We start from the raw sequence: 14940 nt of genomic DNA, 5'->3' as shown, positions 1-14940 counted from the left end.
AAAAACTGTCAAAATGTTTTAAGAAAATAGGTGGCCTTCAGGTTCTAAGAAATTAGTACAAGAACCTCCTAAATTTAGCTTTCAACTAAGAATACCAAGAGAACAAAGCAAAATTGGTGATAAAAGTAAATTGTAAAATTACATGCCCTATCTGAATCATGAAAGTTTATTTTGGACTAGACTGTTCTTTAAACAAATACTGAAAATTATAGAGTTATAAACTTACCTATAGCATAGTTGCCAACAGTCCCTAATTTCCAGGGACAGTCCCTGGATTTTGTTGTATGTCCCTGGAGTTTTTTTGTCCCTGGAAATGTCCCTGAAAATCTCCTTTGCACAACATTTGTTGTTTGCATATATATACACACACACATACACATATACAGATAGATAGATGATAAATAGATATAGTGTATTATTTAAATATAATTCATTCCTAATGGAATATTGTTATTATTATTGAATGGGTTCACATATTATTGGTCTTTCTAATTTTGATGCTGTGTTGTAAAAATAACCATATGCCCAGAATGTGTTCCAGAGACTGGGTAGGTGTAAGAGCTTGGTGCTGTAATCTGTATAATAAACTATGGATAAGTCTAAATTATACTATTACTTTCAAATGGGTGTGTTTTGATTGCAGAACTGAGTGGGCGGAGCAGTTGAACAGTAGGTCGTCAATACTCCAGTAACCCGCTTGCTTGCTCTGCTGCAAAGTGTCCCTGAAATTTTTTTTGAAATGTTGGCAACTATGCTATAGCACACTGGAGATCTTAGCATGCTCTTAAACTCCTATTTGTGCGTCCCATTGCTCTGTCAAGAGGTGATAGGATTAGCGCGGCTCTCCAGCATGCTATAGGTAAGTATTTTTAACCCCTAAGGTAATTTAAAGGAAAAAAATGAATACTGACAATTTTTTCATTTGTTCAGATATTGAAAACAAAACTAATATCAGTGTTTCGTTAACGGATGTATACAGAATAGTGCACAATATGTTTAAATGAAAATGGAAAAAGCACAAAGCAAACAAGTCTGATTGGTCTAGCGCCCCCAGTGGCAACTATTTATAGTCTAAATGCTTGCACATCCATATCCCAATTTTACATAGATTACAAGAGGAGGGCAAAAATATTAGCTATGTTGAGTGCTAACACTGAAGAAGTTAAACAAATGGCGCTCCTATTCTTGTGCTACAAAGTCCAGTGGTAGACCAGCAATAGGGCAATTACCTCAATAGGTATGGTGCACGTTGGACGAGCTGGCAACCTCCAGCTGACAAAGTACAGCAAAGTGAATACTCCACAGCACCATATAAGCCTTATATATATATATATATATATATATATATATATATATATATATATATATATATATATATATATATATATCTTTTATTGAAGCATACAAACAGGCAGGTATGCAACACTCCCTTAATCATGCATACTGAACTATACACCTGTGTCCAATACCAGCGCTGCGGTGAGCTGGTTTTATGTGCTTGTGCACGATTTCCTCATAGACATCAATGGGGAGAGCCGGCTGAAAAAAAGCCTAACACCTGCAATAAAGCAGCGTAAAGCTCTGTAACGCAGCCCCATTGATTCCTATGGGAAACTAAATTTATGTTTACACCTAACACCCTAACATAAACCCCAAGTCTAAACACCCCTAATCTGCCACCCCGACATCACCGCCACCTATATTACACTTATTAACCCTAATCTGCCGCCCCGACATTGCCGCCACCTACATTACACTTATTAACCCCTAATCTGCTGCCCCCGACATCGCCGACACCTACATTACACTTATTAACCCCTTATCTGCCGCCCCCAACATCGCCGACACCTACATTACACTTATTAACCCCTAATCTGCCGCCCCCAACATCGCTGACACCTACATTACACTTATTAATCCCTAATCTGCCGCTCCCGACATCACAGACACCTACATTACACTTATTAACCCCTAATCTGCCGCCCCCGACATCGCCGACACCTACATTACACTTATTAACCCCTAATCTGACGCCCCCGACATCGCCGACACCTAGATTACACTTATTAACCCCTAATCTGCCGCCCCGACATCGCCGACACCTACATTACACTTATTAACCCCTAATCTGCCGCCCCCAATGTCGCCGCCATCCACCTATATTTATTAACCCCAATTCTTGTGCTACAAAGTCCAGTGGTAGACCAGCAATAGGGCAATTACCTCAATAGGTATGGTGCACGTTGGACGAGCTGGCGACCTCCAGCTGACAAAGTACAGCAAAGTGAATACTCCACAGCACCATATAATCCTTATATATATATATATATATATATATATATCTTTTATTGAAGCATACAAACAGGCAGGTATGCAACGTTTCGGAATCACACTCCCTTAATCATGCATACTGAGCTATACACCTGTGTCTTATTTAAAAGTATAACCAATCAATCACAGACTTGGAATTATTAACACCTTCACATATCATTAACATTAACAGTGGTGATACTGCCATCTGCTGTTCACAATAAAATACTATTTTATAAAACTTAAAATAACACAGAAAATTGCTAGGTATCTGTGTACACAGTATGGTATTAGATAAGGTTTAAATTTGCATAATTCTTTATCAATATATGTCTATTCGCATAAGGAAACCAACAAGGTAAATAGGATATATTATTTACTATACATGGGTATGGCGAGATTGTATACCTAGAGGAAGACAGATAGGTCTAACTCTATTCAAACCTTTAGGATGCATAGTGTCCAATTTATGGATCCAAAACGCCTCTCTTTGTTTTAGGAGGTGCTCTCTACTCCCCCCTCCCCTAGGTATAGCTATCTGATCAATAATTTGCCATCTAAGTTGGTTTATTTGGTGACAACATTCTACAAAATGGCAATCTACAGGGGCTTGAGCATCTCCCTTTCTAATATTAGATTTATGTTGATCTAATCTTTCTCTCATCTTACATGTCATTTCCCTGATGTAAATTTTTGAACATGGGCAATTTATCATATAAACGACAAATGTAGATTCACACGAATAATATGAGTTTCATTTGGATTTATGTCTACTTATAGGGTGGACAAATTCTCCAATTGCTACAGCCTAGGCAAGGGTAACATCCTTTATTTTTTTCAGTGATGTATCTTTCTTTCCTGTTACATTTAGGGCCCAAGTCTGACTTTACTAAAATATCATTTAAATTTGCCATTATTAGAATTTTTTGTAATAATTCAATACCCTACATTCCTGAATAATATGCCAATGCTTTCTAATAATGCAAGACATTTTCTCACTATTATTAAACTGGTATACGAATATTAAAGGGATAGTAAATACCAAAATGCTATTGTTTAAAAAAATAGATAATCCCTTTATTTATCATAACCCAGTTTTGCATAACCAACACTGTTCTAGAAATATACTTTTTACCTCTGTAATTACCTTGTATCTAAGCCTCTGCTAACTGCCTCCTTATCTCAGATCTTTTGACAGACTTGCATTTCAGGCAATTAGTGCTGACTCAAATAGTCATAAATAACTTCACATGCATGTGCACAATGTTATAATATATAAAATAATTTCACTAATGCCCTCTAGCTGTGAAGAACTGTCAAATGCAATCAAATTAGAGGTGGCCTTCAAGGGCTTAGAAATTAGCATATGAGCCTACCTAGTATTAAGGTTCAACTAAGAATAACAAGAAAACAAAGCAAATTTGATGATAAAAGTAAATTAGAAAGTTGTTTAAAATTGTATGCCCTATCTGAATCATGAAAGTTTAATTTGGTCTTTACTATCCCTTTAATCTATACATGCTCACCTGTTTGGCTATATTCTTATCATCCCTTTCAGGGCATATTCTATACGTTTCCCGAACGATTAACTCCTTAGGGTATCCTCTTTCTAGGAACTTCTTCCCCATTTTGAAAAGTCTTGTTTCCTTCATGACATCTTTACTGACTATTCTATTTACTCTCATAACTGACTCCACGGGAGGGAATCTTTTAATCTTTGGTTATGGAAACTGTCATATCTAAGAAGGGTGTTACTTTTCTTTACAGTGGTTTTTTTTTTCACTTCTGACCCTTTCTTATGTATCTCAGTGTCCACAAATACCATACTTTCTTCAATGGGAACGAAAGTGAATTCTAGGCCATTAACCTCATGATTAAGTTCCTTGCTCTGGTATTACAAATTGAAAGTAAAAAGTTTGTGTGAGAGCGACACAGGCGAGCTAACATCTGGAAGTCAAATAGTGTAACAGAAAGCCTCAATGGGACCGAAGGTGCGTTAAGAAATACTTTAAATTCCTTTGTTCTTCATTTAGAAATACATTTTAGTTTTAAATATTTAAATATATATATATCTATATGGATATATATGTATATATTTTAAAATAAAAATAACTATCGGCGAGATTACGAGTTTTGCGGTAAGAGCTGCTCGGTACTAACTTAAGTTAAGTTATTGTCACCGTTCAACTCCCTACAGCGATGGTATTACAGGTTTACAAAAATCCGGCGTTAGCAGGCAATTTTGCAGCGTAAAGCAAAACTGAGCTCCATACCGCACTCCAATACCAGCGCTGCAGTGAGCTGGTTTTATGTGCTCGTGCACGATTTCCAGCATAGACATCAAAGGGGAGAGCCGGCTGAAAAAAAGCCTAACACCTGCAATAAAGCAGCGTAAAGCTCCGTAACGCAGCCCCATTGCTTCCTATGGGAAATTAAATTTATGTTTTCACCTAACACCCTAACATAAACCCCAAGTCTAAACACCCCTAATCTGCCGTCCCCGACATCGCCGCCACCTACATTACAATTATTAACCCCTAATCTGCCTCCCCTGACATCGCCGACACCTACATTACACTTATTAACCCCTAATCTGCCACCCCCAATGTCGCCGCCATCCACCTATATTTATTAACCCCTAATCTGCCGCCCCTAACATCGCCACCACCCACCTACACTTATTAACCCCTAATTTGCCGCCCCTAACATCGCCGCCACCTACCTACAGTTATTAACTCCTAATCTTCCGCCCCCAACTTCGCCTCCACTATACTAAAGTTATTAACCCCTAACCCTAACACCCACTAACTTTAATGCAATAAAAATAAATCTATATAAAATCTACTATTAATAACTAAATCATTCCTATTTAAAACTAAATACCTATAAAATAAACCCTAAGCTAGCTACAATATAACTAATAGTTACATTGTAGCTATCTTACGCCTAGATTTAGAGTTTTGCGGCCAAAGGGGTGTGTTAGCTACGCGTGTTTTTTTTCCCCGCACCTTTTAAACAACGCTGGTATTTAGAGTTCTCTGAAGGGCTGCGTTAGGCTCCAAAAAGGGAGCGTACAGGCATATTTACCGCCACTGCAACTCTCAATACCAGCATTGCTTACGGACGCGGCCAGCTTCAAAAACGTGCTCGTGCACAATTCCCCCATAGGAAACAATGGGGCAGTTTGAGCTGAAAAAAACCTAACACCTGCAAAAAAGCAGCGTTCAGCTCCTAACGCAGCCCCATTGTTTCCTATGGGGAAACACTTCCTAAGTCTGTACCTAACACCCTAACATGTACCCGAGTCTAAACACCCCTAGCCTTACACTTATTAACCCCTAATCTGCCGCCCCCGCTATCGCTGACCCCTGCATATTATTTTTAACCCCTAATCTGCTGCTCCGTACACCGCCGCAACCTACGTTATCCCTATGTACCCCTAATCTGCTGCCCCTAACACCGCTGACCCCTATATTATATTTATTAACCCCTAATCTGCCACCCCCAACTTCGCCGTCACCTACCTACAATTATTAACCCCTAATCTGCCGACCGGACCTCACCGCTACTCTAATAAATTTATTAACCCCTAAAGCTAAGTCTAACCCTAACACCCCCCTAAGTTAAATATAATTTTATTCTAACGAAATAAAATAATTCTTATTAAATAAATTAATCCTATTTAAAACTAAATACTTACCTGTAAAATAAACCCTAATATAGCTACAATATAAATAATAATTATATTGTAGCTATTCTAGTATTAATATTTATTTTACAGGCAACTTTGTATTTATTTTAACTAGGTACAATAGCTATTAAATAGTTAATAACTATTTAATAGCTACCTAGTTAAAATAATTTCAAAATTACCTGTAAAATAAATCCTAACCTAAGTTACAATTAAACCTAACACTACACTATCAATAAATTAATTAAATAAACTACCTACAATTATCTACAATTAAATCAACTAAACTAAATTACAAAAAAAACACTAAATTACAAAAAATAAAAAAAGATTACAAGAATTTTAAACTAATTACAACTACTCTAAGCCCCCTAAAAAAATAACAAAGCCCCCCAAAATAAAAAAATGCCCTATCCTATTCTAAAATAAAAAGTAAACAGCTCTTTTACCTTACCAGCCCTTAAAAGGGCCTTTTGCGGGGCATGCCCCAAAGAAAACAGCTCTTTTGCATTTAAATAAACATACAATACCCCCCCCAACATTACAACCCACCACCCACATACCCCTAATCTAACCCAAACCCACCTTAAAAAACCTAACACTAAGCCCCTGAAGATCTTCCTACCTTGTCTTCACCACGCCAGGTATCACCGATCCGTCCAGAAGAGGGTCCGAAGTCTTCATCCTATCCGGCAAGAAGAGGTCCAGAAGAGGCTCCAAAGTCTTCATCCTATCCGGCAAGAAGAGGAGATCCGGACCGGCAAACATCTTCATCCAAGCGGCATCTTCTATCTTCTTCCATCCGGCGCGGAGCGGGACCATCTTGAAGCAGCCGACGCGGATCCATCCTCTTCTAACGACGTCCTAAGTCCGAATGAAGGCTCCTTTAAATGACGTCATCCAAGATGATGTCATCCAATCAGCCAATCAGATTGATCTCGCATTCTATTGGCTGATCGGAACAGCCAATAGAATGCGAGCTCAATCTGATTGGCTGATTGGATCAGCCAATCCGATTGAACTTGAATCTGATTGGCTGATTCAATCAGCCAATCAGATTTTTCCTACCTTAATTTCGATTGGCTGATAGAATCCTATCAGCCAATCGGAATTCAAGGAACGCCATCTTGGATGACGTCATTTAAAGGAACCTTCATTCGGACTTAGGACGTCGTTAGAAGAGGATGGATCCGCGTCGGCTGCTTCAAGATGGTCCCGCTCCGCGCCGGATGGAAGAAGATAGAAGATGCCGCTTGGATGAAGATGTTTGCCGGTCCGGATCTCCTCTTCTTGCCGGATAGGATGAAGACTTCGGACCCTCTTCTGGACGGATCGGTGATACCCGGCGTGGTGAAGACAAGGTAGGAAGGGGGCTTAGTGTTAGTTTTTTTTTTCAGGGGCTTAGTGTTAGGTTTTTTAAAGGGGGTTTGGGTTAGATTAGGGGTATGTGGGTGGTGGGTTGTAATGTTGGGGGGTATTGTATGTTTATTTAAATGCAAAAGAGCTGTTTTCTTTGGGGCATGCCCCGCAAAAGGCCCTTTTAAGGGCTGGTAAGGTAAAAGAGCTGTTTACTTTTTATTTTAGAATAGGGTAGGGCATTTTTTTATTTTGGGGGGCTTTGTTATTTTTTTAGGGGGCTTAGAGTAGGTGTAATTAGTTTAAAATTCTTGTAATCTTTTTTTATTTTTTGTAATTTAGTGTTTTGTTTTTTTTGTAATTTAGTGTTTGTTTTTTATTTTTTATTTAGTTTAGTTGATTTAATTGTAGATAATTGTAGGTAGTTTATTTAATTAATTTATTGATAGTGTAGTGTTAGGTTTAATTGTAACTTAGGTTAGGATTTATTTTACAGGTAATATTGTAATTATTTTAACTAGGTAACTATTAAATAGTTATTAACTATTTAATAGCTATTTTACCTGGTTAAAATAAATACAAAGTTGCCTGTAAAATAAATATTAATCCTAAAATAGCTACAATATAATTATTATTTATATTGTAGCTATATTAGGGTTTATTTTACAGGTAAGTATTTAGCTTTAAATAGGAATAATTTATTTAATAAGATTTATTTTATTTCGTTAGATTAAAATTATATTTAATTTAGGGGGGTGTTAGGGTTAGGGTTAGACTTAGCTTTAGGGGTTAATACATTTATTAGAGTAGCGGCGAGGTCCGGTCGGCAGATTAGGGGTTAATACTTGAAGTTAGGTGTCGGCGATGTTAGGGAGGGCAGATTAGGGGTTAATACTATTTATTATAGGGTTTGCGAGGCGGGAGTGAGGCGGATTAGGGGTTAATACATTTATTATAGTAGCGGTGAGGTCCGGTCGGCAGATTAGGGGTTAATAATTGTAGGTAGGTAGCGGCGACATTGGGGGGGGGGGGCAGATTAGGGGGTAATAAATATTATGTAGGGGTCGGCGATGTTAGGGGAAGCAGATTAGGGGTACATAGGGATAATGTAGGTTGCGGCGGTGTGCGGTCGGCAGATTAGGAGTTAAAAAAAATTAATAGAGTGGCGGCGATGTGGGGGGGCCTCGGTTTAGGGGTGCATAGGTAGTTTATGGGTGTTAGTGTACTTTAGAGCACAGTAGTTAAGAGCTTTATGAACCGGCGTTAGCCCAGAAAGCTCTTAACTCCTGGCTTTTTTCTGCGGCTGGAGTCTTGTCGTTAGATTTCTAACACTCACTTCAGCCAAGACTCTAAATACCAGGGTTAGAAAGATCCCATTGAAAAGATAGGATACGCAATTGACGTAAGGGGATCTGTGGTATGGAAAAGTCGCGGCTGGAAAGTGAGCGTTAGACTCTTACCTACAAGACTCTAAATACCAGCAGTAGGACAAAACCAGCGTTAGGACCCCCTAACGCTGGTTTTGACGGCTAACGCAGAACTCTAAATCTAGGCGTATGGTTTTATTTTTATTTCACAGGCAAGTTTGTATTTATTTTAACTAGGTAGACTAGTTAGTAAATAGTTATTAACTATTTACTAACTACCTAGCTAAAATAATTACAAATTTACCTGTAAAATAAAACCTAACCTGAGTTACACTAACACCTAACCTTACACTACAATTAAATAAATTACATTAATTAAATACAATTAACTAATTTACAAAAAAACCACTAACTAACACAAAATAAAAAATAAATTATCAAATATTTAAACTAATTACACCTAATCTAATAGCCCTATCAAAATAAAAAAGCCCACCCAAAATAAACCCCCCTAGCCTAAAATAAACTGCCAATGGCCCTTAAAAGAGCCTTTTGCGGGGCATTGCCCCAAAGAAATCAGCTCTTTTACCTGTAAAAAAAAATACAAACAACCCCCCAACAGTAAAACCCACCACCCACACAACAAAGCCCCCCCAATAAAATCCTAACTAAAAAAACTAAGTCCCCATTGCCCTGAAAAGGGCATTTTGATTGGCATTGCCCTTAAAAGGGCATTTAGCTCTTTTTCCTTGCCCAAACCCTAAGCTAACACTAACCCCTGAAGATCCACTTACAGTTTTTGAAGACCGAACATCCATCCTCAAAAAAGCCGGGAGAAGTCTTCATCCAAGCAGCAAGAAGTCCTCAACGAAGCCGGGAGAAGTCTTCATCCAAGCGGCAAGAAGTGGTCCTCCAGACGTGCAGAAGACTTCATCCAGACGGCATCTTCTGTCTTCATCCATCTGGCGCGGAGCGGCTCCATCTTCAAGACATCCGGCGCAGAGCATCCTCTTCTTTCGATGGTCGCTGAAGAATGAAGGTTCCTTTAAATGACGTCATCCAAGATGGCCACAACAAAGCAATATCCCTTTAAAAAGCGCACTGACACTCCATATATCTAATCCAAAAATGTCACAGAGTCAGTTCACAACTATTCATAGACCTGCCGGTATAAAAAACTTACTAGTCACTCCTCGGCATCCAGGTCACAACTTGATAGCCGCTGGTCTCCTGCTTGATAGGGTACGTAGGCACTTCTGAGCTCCAAACTGCTGCACACTATTCAGTTAGTGTCTCACACTGAAATTTGCTCCGCCCGCTCTCCTACTAGTATCAAAGAAAACACTGTGCTGCAAACCGCAGGGGGGATTCCCAATCCACTTGTCAGGTATGAAGAAAAAACTTTTAAGCGAGTCAGCCTGGGATAATTCATAAGGGCTGGTAATTCCTGGTTGAAGATTAATGCAAACTGTATTGTAGTTAAATAATTGAGATATCTCTCACTATACTAGGCATTATAGGTTATACCTCTCACTTCAGTGGAAACATATTATATCAAGTGCTCAGATCCCAAACACACTAATTTGATTGTGTGTACTGGAGTGTCATTCACACAATTCCTTGCATACCACGCTTATTCAGCTTGTAATTCTTTATTGGTTCCCACACATTCATGCATTGTAATAAGAAACTCCTTATTCAGTTGTGATTGGTGCAACTTATTGTTTAAGAATTCCACATACCAGTTCTGAGCTCCTACAATTAATAACGTTTCGGAAGAGACCTAATCTATAACCGTCTCTCCACAAAGTTGTAATTCATATGGCTAAACATCCATTACAATAAATATATATAGCTTGCTAATGAGTAGCTGATTGCCTATAGGTTCAGTTGTTACTCTAAAAAAGTAAATTCACACATCGCTACTAGCCATCAGTTTTCCTAATTTATTGCTTGTTAGAGAACGGTCAATTCTGTCCGTTTGTACTGGAGTTTAGGACATCACTCGTGCCACCTGAAGTTACTGTTATCAACGCTTTCGCCGTCAGTATAAGCTGTTACCAGCTATCTGGTGTTTACTCAGAGTATCGAGTTAAATCACAGAGACCACAGGTCACTAACACGGCTAATGCCGCTAATACCTTTAATACCTTTGTATAGAATCTATTACCGCTATTTCCTACGGTTACCTTTAATACCTTTTAATACCATTAAGCTAAAGGGATAGTGTACGTGCCCGGTAGTGGCACTTGTAGCTGGTTTTGGTAATATAGTCCAAATATTTAGTATTAACGGACTGTGTCCTAAACTCCAGTACAAACGGACAGAATTGACCGTTCTCTAACAAGCAATAAATTAGGAAAACTGATGCCTAGTAGCGATGTGTGAATTTACTTTTTTAGAGTAACAACTGAACCTATAGGCAATCAGCTGCTCATTTGCAAGCTATATATATTTATTGTAATGGATGTTTAGCCATATGAATTACAACTTTGTGGAGAGACGGTTATAGATTAGGTCTCTTCCGAAACGTTATTAATTGTAGGAGCTCAGAACTGGTATGTGGAATTCTTAAACAATAAGTTGCACCAATCACAACTGATTAAGGAGTTTCTTATCACAATGCATGAATGTGTGGGAACCAATAAAGAATTACAAGCTGAATAAGCGTGGTATGCAAGGAATTGTGTGAATGACACTCCAGTACACACAATCAAATTAGTGTGTTTGGGATCTGAGCACCTGATATAATATGTTTCCACTGAAGTGAGAGGTATAACCTATAATGCCTAGTATAGTGAGAGATATCTCAATTATTTAACTACAATGCAGTTTGCATTAATCTTCAACCAGGAATTACCAGCCCTTATGAATTATACTGGGAGTATATTACAATTTGATTATGCATCAGATATCTGACCTATAAAGTTTGTGTCTTAGACACAATCAAGTTGAGTTTGAATACTATAGGTATATCTGTCTAGTCATATTTACCCAGTATAAAACCCTAGTTTTCAAGGAATAGTCTATCCCTTTAGCCCCCTGGTCTTTGTTTTTAAGTTGTTTGTCCCAAATGTTGTTCTGATGAGCGATGTTGCCAAAGGGGATCACTGATCATTAATACCCTTAATTCAGACATCACTAGGGAAATGTGTGTATGTGTGTGATATATGCCTGATACACAGGTAATTTTAACATGGTTATAATAAAGTTTCATATTTTAATATGTATATATTTCAAATAAACTCCACAATTTTCCTATATTGTTTAGTCTACCTAGTTATAATAAATACAAACTTACCTGTAAAATAAAAATAAAACCTAAGGTAGATACAATGTAACTTTTAGTTATATTGTAGCTAGTTTAGGGTTTATTTTATAGGTAAGTATTTAGTTTTAATTATGAATTATTTAGTTATTAATAGAAGGTTTTATTTAGATTTATTTTAATTACATTAAAGTTAGTGGGTGTTAGGGTTAGGAGTTAATAACTTTTGTATAGTTGCGGCGACGTTGGGGCGACAGATTAGGGGTTAATAACTGTAATGTAGGTTGCAGCGATGTTAGGGACATCAGATTAGGGGTTAATAATATTTAACTAGTGTTTGCGATGCGGGAGTGTGGCGGTTTAGTGGTTAATATGTTTATTATAGTGGTGGCGATATCCGGAGCGGCAGATTAGGGGTTAATAATTTTATTTTAGTGTTTGCGGTGTGGGAGGGCCTTGGTTTAGGGGTTAATAGGTAGTTTATGGGTGTTAGTGTACTTTTTAGCACTTTAGTTATGAGTTTTATGGTACAGCTTTGTAGCGTAAAACTCATAACTACTGACTTTTAGTTTACGGTATGGATCTTGACGGTATAGGCTGTACCGCTCACTTTTTGGCCTCCCAGGCAAACTCGTAATACCGACGCAAACGAAGTCCCATTAAAAAAGGACTTTTTGAAAGCCAAAAAAGTGTGCGGTGCAGCTAAACCTGCAAGACTCGTAATACCAGCGGTAGTGAAAAAGAGCCTTAACGCTGCTTTTTCACTCATATCGCAAAACTCGTAATCTTGCCGATTTTCTTCTAAGTGAAGAACAAAGGTATTTGTTTAACCCTTCGAGTGCTAATGACGGCTCTGAGCCGTCACAGAGTTTCCCACTCTGGTGCTAATGACGGCTCAGAGCCGTCACTAGCACTCTCCCATCTTGAGGGAGATCTGGGGGCTCCCACCCGCTCCTACCACGGCGATCGTGACTGTAAAGTGACAGGCATCGCCGGGGCTTCCCGTTTTGTGTGGTGACGTCACGCGCAATAACGTGATGATGTCACCGCGCAACTTTATTTATACTTAACAATGTTAAGTATAGGAGCAGGGGGCATGCTGCTTAGAAGCCTGTATCTCAGGCATCTAAGCAGCTACAGACCCCCAAGACCCACCACTGGAAAGGTAATCGCCTAACATTTCCAACAGTGTAAAGTAAAAAAAAATTGTTCAAAAAATAAAAACACCTTAAAAAAATCTTAGCACCCAGGTGGGAAAGTGCTTAGCACTCAAAGGGTTAAAAGGGATATGGTATATGTCAAGGTGTATATATATTCCAGGTCATCTTCCCTGATGAGTCCAATTTTCAGCTTTATCTCACGGTTAGATGGAGATCTGGAGAGGCCTACAAGCCACAGTGTATCTCACCCACTGTGAAATTTGGTAGAGGATCGTGATGATCTGAAGGTGCTTCAGCAAGGCTGGAATAGGGCAGATTTATCTTTGTGAAGGACGCATGAATCTTGGAAGAAAACTTGTTTCCTTCTGCTGTGACATTTGCCTGTGACACTTGTCCTCACTGTGATTGAATTGGGAAGGCTGTGTAGCTGCAACCTGCAGCAACAAAGAATGATGTTTATATTATCATGCCAGTAACTTAATTCATCTGTGAACGTTAGTACTATGGACCAGAAAGGGAGGCTGCAGAACACAAAACTGCACCAGAAGGGGAGGCTGCAGAACACAAGGCTGCAGCAGAAAGGGAGGCTGCAGAACACAAGGCTGCACCAGAAAGGGAGGCTGCAGAACACAAGGCTGCACCAGAAAGGGAGGCTGCAGAACACAAGGCTGCACCAGAAAGGGAGGCTGCAGAACACAAGGCTGCACCAGAAAGGGAGGCTGCAGAACACAAGGCTGCACCAGAAAGGGAGGCTGCAGAACACAAGGCTGCACCAGACAGGGAGGCTGCAGAACACAGGGCAGCACCTGAAAGGGAGGTTGCAGAACACAAGGCTGCACCAGAAAGGGAGGCTACAGAACACAATGCTGCACCAGAAAGGGAGGCTACAGTACCCAAGATAGCACCAGAAAGGGACACTGCAGAACACACGGCTGCACCAGAAAGGGAGGCTGCAGAACACACGGCTGCACCAGACAGGGAGGCTGCAGAACACAGCACTGCACAAGAAAGGGAGGCTACAGAACACAATGCTGCACCAGAAAGGGAGGCTACAGTACCCAAGATAGCACCAGAAAGGGAGGCTGCAGAACACAGCTCTGCACAAGAAAGGGAGGCTACAGAACACACGGCTGCACCAGAAAGGGAGGCTACAGAGCACAGGTTTTTAAACAGGGCTGTTAAATAATTGGAGATAGGTATTACTATTGAAAACTACTAAGCAATAATCATTTACTTCAGGTTAAAAAAGCACAACATTTTAAAGTGGTAGTTTACTTTGTGCTCATGCACAACACATAACTCCCATTTAAATGTTGCGCATTGTAGTTTCTGTATTGCCTCTATGGGCCCGTGTTTCTGCTCTGATGAGGCGGACAGGAATCGCCACAATTCAACCCGATCGGGTTGATTGACACCTCCTTGCTGGCGGCCCATTGACCGCGAGTCTGCAGGGGGCGGGGTTGCACCAGCAGCTCTTGTGAGCTGATGGTGCAATGCTGAATACGGAGAGCGTATAGTCGGATCAGGTCCGACAGACACTTGATAATTCAGCCTCTAAGGCTTGTTTTTTTTATTATACAAACCATTTATGTTAAATTTTTGTTGTTTTAAGAAGAGGGATAGTTGGTAAGTTGCTTCAGTTTAATAAAATACACACTATTCTTTGAAATTCCTTTTACATACTTGCTAATTGTTATGCTTAGCTCACGTTACCAAATGGTTCTATTGTTGTTTACAAAGATCCCTGAGCTCAGCAGTTGCAGAAATAAAGGAATATAATACACTTTA

At 39.4% G+C, this 14940-nt stretch overlaps 1 protein-coding gene across 1 annotated transcript in view; it reads left to right on the top strand.

Annotated features, from left to right (window-relative positions):
• The window catches only part of PTK6 (protein tyrosine kinase 6), a 179928-nt gene that overhangs the window by 79343 nt on the left and 85645 nt on the right, over positions 1-14940 (top strand). The window lies entirely within an intron of this gene.

The sequence above is a fragment of the Bombina bombina genome, chromosome 1 (assembly GCF_027579735.1).
Source record: "Bombina bombina isolate aBomBom1 chromosome 1, aBomBom1.pri, whole genome shotgun sequence".
Lineage (NCBI taxonomy): Eukaryota > Metazoa > Chordata > Amphibia > Anura > Bombinatoridae > Bombina > Bombina bombina.
Note: the sequence above shows the minus strand (reverse complement) of the source record. Positions and strands in the feature narration are given on the sequence as shown.